Source organism: Puma concolor, chromosome B3 (assembly GCF_028749965.1).
Source record: "Puma concolor isolate L17-30 chromosome B3, mPumCon1.1.hap2, whole genome shotgun sequence".
In the NCBI taxonomy this organism is placed as follows: domain Eukaryota; kingdom Metazoa; phylum Chordata; class Mammalia; order Carnivora; family Felidae; genus Puma; species Puma concolor.
The window spans coordinates 107086244-107095310 of record NC_141672.1 but is presented as its reverse complement, the minus strand read 5'-3'; positions in this window follow the sequence as shown (position 1 = coordinate 107095310).

Genomic DNA, 9067 nt, shown 5'->3' with positions numbered 1-9067 from the left:
CCGGGGTTATTTTTAATCCCAAAGACGCAGCGTCAGAGAACAAACGGCTCGGCCCTGGGAGGACCTGCCAAACGAGCGTGGGCCTGGAGGCCTCGAGTGTGGCTGCTTCCCACCCCGGCAGACCCTTCCGGAAACCAGAGCTGGGTCGCATGGCGTATTTTTACACACGCTGACTTGCTGTGCCTTTGGGCACCAACAGGTCCTGTGAGGACGTGTCTACTCGTGTACCGTGACCTTTAAAGCCAGTCCGGGCCTAACCCGAGCCTGCCGTCGCCCGGAGCTGCCCGGCTCTTGTTGCCGGATGCTCCCAGCCTCTCCACCTGCTGCCCTCCTGCCCAGCCCAGCCCAGCCCCAGACTGCGGAGGGCAGCTTGAGAAGTATCCCTTTCCCTTCCTTCTTCCTCTTCCCCCTTCTCTCCTTCCTTTACTCCCCGTAACACCAACAATTCCTTGTAGAGGAATGGGAAAATTGAGATTAACCCCCTATAATTCTCCAGACCCTTCTACTGTGAGTGCGTGAAGATAAGCACTCGTTGATATTTGGGGCGCCTGGGTGGCGCAGTCGGTTAAGCGTCCGACTTCAGCCAGGTCACGATCTCGCGGTCCGGGAGTTCGAGCCCCGCGTCGGGCTCTGGGCTGATGGCTCAGAGCCTGGAGCCTGTTTCCGATTCTGTGTCTCCCTCTCTCTCTGCCCCTCCCCCGTTCATGCTCTGTCTCTCTCTGTCCCAAAAATAAATAAATGTTGATATTTGGTGGATATTTTTCTGACTTTTTTCTACGCATCTTTACACATAAGGCATTTATTTTTTTTCAAAATACGAATGCCACCCGAGGCCTGGCTTGAGGAAACCAGGAGGGCTCCTCATGCAGGAGGAATGCTGATGTCATCTCCCGGCGAAGGCTCCGGGCTCTGTGGAGGGGTTTGTGAGGACGTCATAGGGAAACAGCAGGTGCCTGGCCCTGTAGCCGTGAGTTCTGAGTTCGGTACCAGCGACTTTCTCTCCATCCTCATTTTTCCCAGCGGGAATCATTTTGCCTGCGTCAGGCTTTGTTTCAGGGGTCCCCTGATCTGGACCCCCGTCCTCCACCACCCGCCCCACCCCCACCCCATATGCTGGTTAAGAAGACAGGCTCTAGAGTCACAATGCTCGGGTCTAGGTCCTTGCCCTGCCTCTAACTGCGTGAAGTTCGGCAAGTGGCTGCACTTCTTTGTGTCCCGTTTCCTCTTTGGTAAAACAGGAGTGAAGATAGGATGCGGGCCCAGTGTGAGAATTCAGGGAGCAAGCACATAGTCGGTGCTCAATAAGCATGAGCTCTTATTCTGCCATTATTATTATTATTATTATTATTACTATTATTATTATTTCAACTCTTTAGAACCCCTCCTGTGTTTTAGGAACTAGTTGAGCTTCCTGTTGAGCTTCCTGTATTGGGGGTAAATTAACTTACCTTTTTCATACTTCGCTCAGATTGGTGCTCCAGGCAGTTGGGGAAGGACAGGAGATTTGATACATTTGTATTATGGAATCCCTGGAGCTCATTAACACACTGCAAAGATGTTAAAGCCATGTTGCTCGAACCGGCACTCTCCCGCACACGCTACTCAGTTGCGGAAGGCAGGTCATGAACGCGTGGCGATTCACCGTGTTATTGGCGCTACTGTTGTGTATGTTTGAAAACTTCCATAATAAAAAGTTTATATATATATATATATATATATCCATATTACTGTTTTACTTTCATACTTTCTCTACGTTGTTTTAATATACTTTTTTACAACGTTCAGGAATCAATAAAGCCACTAAAAAATGCCTCCCCCTTGAGACACGCTGGTGCTAACGAAGCCACTGCTGGTCTAGAGTAGGGTCTTCGCTCTGGGCTGGCCACACTCCATTGCACTGATGACGTCCAGAATTCCCAGCTGACAGGTGCTGGGACAAAGAGCAGACACACTCTAGCACCTGGCGCCTGTTGCTTTCCTTCCCGTTGTTGGCTTCCAGCCCCTATTGTGGGTCACACTTGTCCTATCTATGTCAATGCACAGCACTCGGTGTGCCCCATTAAAACTCTGAGAGCAGAAGAGGTGCAAATCAGGACATCCATCCAGAGCAATGCCAGGACTTTGCATCTCAAGGTTAGGGGTCCCTGATACCTGTCCCCTTCCTCTTCCAGGCCAGTCAGCAGGCTGCTCGCCTCTTTCTCTCTGATTTTGTCAACAACATGGATGTCACGTCCTTGTCCCTACATCGAATCAGTTCACCGTGTTTTTTGTGATGATCCGGAGACTTTGGGCAGTTTTGTTGCTACCACCATTGTTGTTAGAAATAGTTACAGCTTCTAATTATTGAGTGATTACTGGCTGCCAGATGCTATGCGTAGGTACCATTGCCGCACTCAACGCACACGACAGCAAATGAGGTAAATAGCGTTATCCCATTTTTCAGATGAAGAAAGTGGAGCTTAAAGCAGGTGAGTGACTCGTCCAGGGTCACAGAACTAATAAATGGAAATTTAAATTTCAGGCTGTCCTATTCCCAAGTTCATGGTCTTAACCCTATGCTAATTAGAGGCTTTTTTTTTCCATACCCATAAAGAAGAGAGGGGTGTAAAAGAATGGCTAAGTTTCCCTAGGTCTAAAGTTGCGTTGTTGTTGTTGTTGTTATTGTGTGCGTGCATCCTAAACAGAGACTACCGTCATGTGGACACCCTGGCGGGCTGGGCTGTCGTCTTTTATAAACGGGCCCAACCGTGTGTGCGAGAGCGTGTGCGTCCAGATGCGGAGAGGAGGCAGTTCAGAGGTAGCAGGCTGTCCGGTGAGAGACCTCGACTCTGGCCTTCAGCACATGTGGGTTCACCCCAGCTCTGACACTCATCTATTCCCTTGAGCAACCCACCTACCCCCTCAGGGCCGCAGGGTCTTCATCTTCAAGACTGGGGGACAACAAAGCATAGGTCGCCAGCACATTGAGATCACGAGTGGAAAGTGCCCAGCCCTGTGCCTCACCAAAGCAGTTACTGGAAAACAAAAGTGCTCTCCGCATTATTCCCAGCGGCTGATGGGAGTTCCCAGCAGGACCAGGAAGGAGGGAACCTGTTGCTGGGGGACAGGGGAACAGCGGCCGGCTGGCATTGGGCCTGCGCACACCCCTGAAGCTCAGCTTCTCTTGTGGAAAATGGCGGTCCTAGCTCCCCTGTGACTCTGGGGCCTCCCCAGCCCCTTGTTGGTCCACTCAGCCCTCACCCGCCTCCCTTCACCTTCTCCACCCCCACCCCCGGTTCAGCCACGCAGAAGTTCCAGGCTAGTCCTCCCTGCTTTCCCTGCCCACAGCCACTGGCTGGGCTGCTGGTGGTCCGCACATCCCGAGGTGGCTTCCCGGCTGAGAAGTTGGGCCACCTGTCCTGTGACCCACGTTGCTTAGAAAACTAACACTTAACTTGATGTGTCCCTGACCCCCTCTCTGTGCCACGGACACACACACAGACACACACGCATGGACACCACGAAGATATGCTGACACAGACACAGACATACAGAGATACAGACATACAGACACAGAGACATGCAGATACACATACGGTATGTCTGGGAGTCATCAGCCTTAGAGACACACAGACACAGGCACACAGACACACGGACGATGGCACTGGCTGCCTCCCAACCCTTGGGCCCAGCCTTCTGCCCAGGGGCCCCCACTCCTGAGTTCTGCTTCTTTGGTCTAATAAGGGTAGGTGAGAAAGGGTCGTGAGATTCCACAGATACTTCCCGGTGCCTCCTCCTAAGACTCTTCCAGTAGAATGTTCTCTGGGCAAGTATCCAGGGCTGGCAGCCCCTGGCTGAGTCATACAGATGAGGGTTTTGGGGGCCCCAAGTCGCACTTCTGGCCACGTCCAGATCCCAGCTTTTCAAAAACTCACAGGCAGCCTTCAGAATCAGTGAAGGTTCCCACAAAACTCCATTTGGTGTGGATTTAATCACAGGGTGTTTTTAAAGCTTCATCTGGAGGTAATTTGGAATTTAAATTACTAGGATAGAGGATATTTTTACCAGAAGAAGGGCTTGGAATAGTTATATCCTGTCAATTATCGATCAACCATTTCCAAAGGATTAAAAAAAGTAAGACCTGTTCTACCAAATACGTTAGAAAGATTTCCTTCAGGATTTGGTCATCTGATAAAAATTGTTCCACGACACTTGGGAATGCGTTCCACGACACATTTCACGAATTTTCTAAATTAAACGAAGTCGTGTTAAGACCCCACCTATGAGGACCTCAGAAAATTCAATCCCAGCCACTTTTCAGGGTCTTCACTCTCCTGTTATGTGGAACCCTGAGAACTTCAGGATTCCAGAAGCTCGAGGAAGGGCATCAGGTTCATTCTGGTCAATGCTGACTTTCTCAATGTCCAAGTCCTGGGGGACCAGCTAAACCCTGATGCTGCTCCCAGCATCCCCCCAAATCAAAGGCCATAGGGGTTGTTCAGTCCCTAACCATCTTCCTCCCCCATCTTAGTCACTAACCAAAAACCCTGCCACCTCCAGGGTGCCCCATGGAGGCCCAGCACTCAAGCGTCCTGCCAGCCCGCAATGACTTCTGAGGACTGGCCCTTCCCCAACCTTCTGCATCTCTATGAATTAGTGTTAAGTCTCCAGACCCTTAGAAAATCTAAGAAAGGCCTCTAACTTGCTCCTGGGGCAAGAGAAGCCCAGCCCTACAAAACACCAGGGCCTCTGGAGAGGAAGAGGGGAAAATACCTCACATTCTTTTCCAGTGAGCCTGCAGAAGAAAAACAGACATGGTTAATTTCTCAATCACAGTAGCCCCTGCCTTAGTCAATAATTACCTGATTTACTTAGAAATCCATACTCTTTGGAGAGTAGATAGAGTTGTGGGCTAAAACAAACAAAAATAAAAACAAAAACAAAAGCCCTTCTTGGAATAAAGGTTAACAAATCTCTTGGCTTCTGTAATTTTCAGGGTCTCCAGAATATTCCTGTTTGGACAGAGATGGGTTCAAACCCACACAGAGACCATTTAGTAGCCTGGTTGTGTCATTGTTCCTCTTTGTGGAAAAGTTGTACCCCATGTGAGGACTGATGAGATTGAGGCAAATGGCACTCAAGTAGATGTGAGCTAGCCTCGGGGTATACCCAGGGCCACATCAGGGGACAGAGCTTATGGTTAAGAGAAATGGCTATGGAATCAAACAGACCAGAGTCTGCGCTCTGGCTCCATGCCTTTTTAGCTGTATGACTTCAGGCAAGTTATTTCACCTTTCTGAGCCTCAATTTCCCCATTTCTGAAACAGAGATGGTAAAGTGCCTCACAGGATGGTGTGAAAGTCAAATGACAGACAGCCAAGATGGTGGCTCTCCTGTGAGGAATACCCTCTGCCCCAAACACACACCAATGATCCATGATACAGAGAGAGAAAGTGAAAATGACACAGCCGCATTCAAAAAACATTATTAACACCTCTGTGGGCAAGCCTTGAGATGTATTCTGAATACCTCGTCCCACGGTCCCAAGTGGGATGGGGTCCCATTTGCCTGTCGTGGTGATTAGCTTTCTCTTCATTTTTGTTTTTTCCTTCCCAGACACCTCCTCTGTTCTTATTCCTTGAATCATTTCCTAAAATAAACAAGCTGCAGAGAGGCCCTTATCTCAGACTCTGCTTTGGGGCGGGGGGGGGGGTGGGGGGACGTCTAGGTTAAGACAACTGGAAGGAGACAAAAAAAAATGAAGCAAAAAAAGGGGTGGTAAATAGAAAACACGATATGGCAGAAATGAGTTAAAATATATTAGTTGTTGTAATAAATGTAAACAGATTACCCATCAAAAGACTATTAGGTTATACAAATGAACAAATTTATGTGGTATACCTAAAGCAAAACCACAGAGAAGATTGAAAATCAATGTTGGAAAAAGATATACCCATCCAGTGGAAGCCAGAAATATTGTTATGGGTTGAGTTGTGTGCCCCCAGATAATACGTTTAAGTCCTAACCGCCACTACCTCAGAATGTGACCTTATTTGGAGAGAGTCATTGCAGATGTAATTAGCGAAGATGAGGTCAGACTGGAGTAGGGTGGACCCTTAATCCAATGTGACTCGTGTCCTTATAACAAGGGAAGAGACACACAGACACATGGGAAGATAGCCACATGGCAGTGGAGGCAGAGACTGGAGTTACAGTGCCGGCCAAAGAACGCTGAGAACTACCAGAAGCTGGAAGAGACAAGGAAGGATTCTCGCTTACAGGATTTGGAGGGACCACAGCCCTCTCAACACCTTGATTTCCGACATTTTGTCCCCAGACCTGTGAGAGAGTTAATTTCTGCTGGTTTAAGCCACCCAGTTTGTGGAATTTGTTATGGCGGCTCCAGGAAACCAATATACGTGTCTAGCAATATTTATATGAGACCAAATAAAATGTAAGAGCAAAGCATTACTAGGAATATACAAAGATAATACATAATTATAAAAGCTACATCCCATTAGGAATATATAACAAGTGTGAATTTGTATGCACTTAACATGAGTAAATTACAAAGAGAAGTTGATTAGTTCATATTTATAGTAAAATATTTTTGATATACTTTTATCAGGACTTGATAGATCAAGCAACCAAAAAAGATGTAAGATATGAAGAGCTAATTTAGTAAACTTGATCCAGTATAAATGTATGGAAGCCTTCATTTGAATAGAGAACACATACCCTTTTCAAGCAAGTTGACTATTTTAGCAAAGGAAGACTCAACAAATTTTAAATAATTTATAGTGTACAAATTATAATTTCTATCCACAATGCTAGTAAGTTAGAAACAACATACCCCTAAATGTATTTTGGATTAAAGAGAAAGTCTTAATAAAAGTTATGAAATACTTAGACATGGAAGGACTAAATAACAAGACTTGTGAGGTACAGATAAAACAGCACCTAGAGGTAAATGTATAGCCTTAAAACACCTTACTGGAAAAACAAGAATGAAAATAAATAAATTAACATTTCAATGTAAGATGCTAGAAAAAGAAAATAAACAAGATACTGCATTTAAGATTCTTTGCATAATGTATGCCACACAAATAAGTACTCAATAGAAGAAGGTACTTGATAAAGAGAAATTGTACTTGTTATTATTGTACCCATAACCTTCCAATTAAGAGAGCTTTTCTTTCCAGGATTATGTAAAAATTCTGTAAGCAATATGGGCTATTGTGATTTATAATAAGAAACATATATTTGGTCTTCATGCCTGTTCCTGGCACAGAGCTCCTAAAACCCTTGGGATTTCCTGTGTTGAGAGCCAGAAAGGTGTCTTTTGTTATGCTAATGAGAGACTTTTGGAAAGTCTCTAGCTATTCTAAGGATGGCGGCTGGTTGCCTGGGTAACCAAGCCTGTGATTGGAGAGTTAGAACTTTCAGTCCCACCCCTGACCTTGGGAGGAAAGAGAGGCTGGAGATTGAGTTCAATCGCCCCAATTGCCAATGATTTAATGAACCATGCCTATGTACTGACGTTTCCATAAAAACCCAAAAGGATGGAGTTCTGAGAGCTTCAGGGTTGATGAACACATGGAGATTTAGAACAGTGGCATACTCAGACAGCCCAGAAGCTGATCTTCCTACCCTGTACCTTGTCCTGTGTATTTCTTCCATCTGGCTGTTTCTGAATTATATTCTTAAAAAAATTTTTTTTTAATGTTTTGTTTATTTTTGAGAGAGAGTGTGAGCAGGGAAGGGACAGAGAGAGAAGGGGACAGAAGATCTGAAGCAGGCTATGCACCGAGAGCAGCAAGCCTGATGTGGGGCTCGAACTCACAAATTGCAAGATCATGACTTGAGCCAAAGTCGGGATACTCAGCCTACTGAGCCACAGAGGTGCCCCTGAATTGTATTCTTTTTATAATAAATTGGGAACCTAGTAAGTGAAATGTTCCTCTGAGTTCTGTGAGCCACTCTAGCAAATTAAATGCACCCAAAGAGGGGGTCATGGGAACCTCTGAGCTATAGCCAGTCAGAGGCACAGGTGATAATCTGGATTTGCAATTGGTGTCTGAAGTCGAGGAGGGGCCAGTCTTGTAGGACTGAACCCCTACCTCACTTGTGGCGTCTGATGCTATCTCCCAGTAGATGGAGTCAGCATTGAGTTGAATTGTAGGACACCCGGCTGGTGTCACAGAATTGGTTGGGGGAGGGGGGGGAGCCCACATCCGAGTTGTTGTCAGAATCTTAAAACTATGGCATGCCAAGCAGAGATATTTCTGTGCCTGGAACTTCAGGAACTGATTCTTATACAGTTTTGCATAGTCCAATAATATTGCAGAAAGATAAATTCTCCAGCTCAGGTGGGTCTCGTTTGCCTCTGTTAAGTAGAAACACATTCTTTAGCCATTGAATGGGCTAGAGACTGAACTAAGGATCTCAGCAGTGACAGAATATGTATCAGTCAAGAAGTTAGGTACCCTGGGAAGCTGCCCTCTGAAAGACCTTAATGGCATCCAGGGAATTCTAGCATCAATCCTCCTGGAAGGAAATAGTAATTAGACAGTATCACTTTTTCCAAAAGTACTGTTGATATACCACTTCCCTAAAATTATCCTTCAGAAAAGAGCGAGTGGCCTTAGATAAGCTCTCAGTTACAGGGTTTTCTCTTAATGATTGTATTTTTGAATAACAAAATACTATCTGGAGAATATATACAAAGTCCTCAAAGGAACTCAGTCAATGTTATTTTTAGATTGGTAAGGATTCACAGACAGAATTTGGTTAAAGAGGAAGCAAAGAAATGAATAGAAAAGTACTAATTTCCCCTGGGGCAAGGACTTCACAGATTCGAGCCCTGGGTATCCGTGCAAACTTTTTATTTTTTATTTTATTTTATTTTTTTTTTAAATTTTTTTTTTCAACATTTATTTATTTTGGGGACAGAGAGAGACCGAGCATGAACGGGGGAGGGGCAGAGAGAGAGGGAGACACAGAATCGGAAACAGGCTCCAGGCTCTGAGCCATCAGCCCAGAGCCTGACGCGGGGCTCGAACTCACGGACCGCGAGATCGTGACCTGG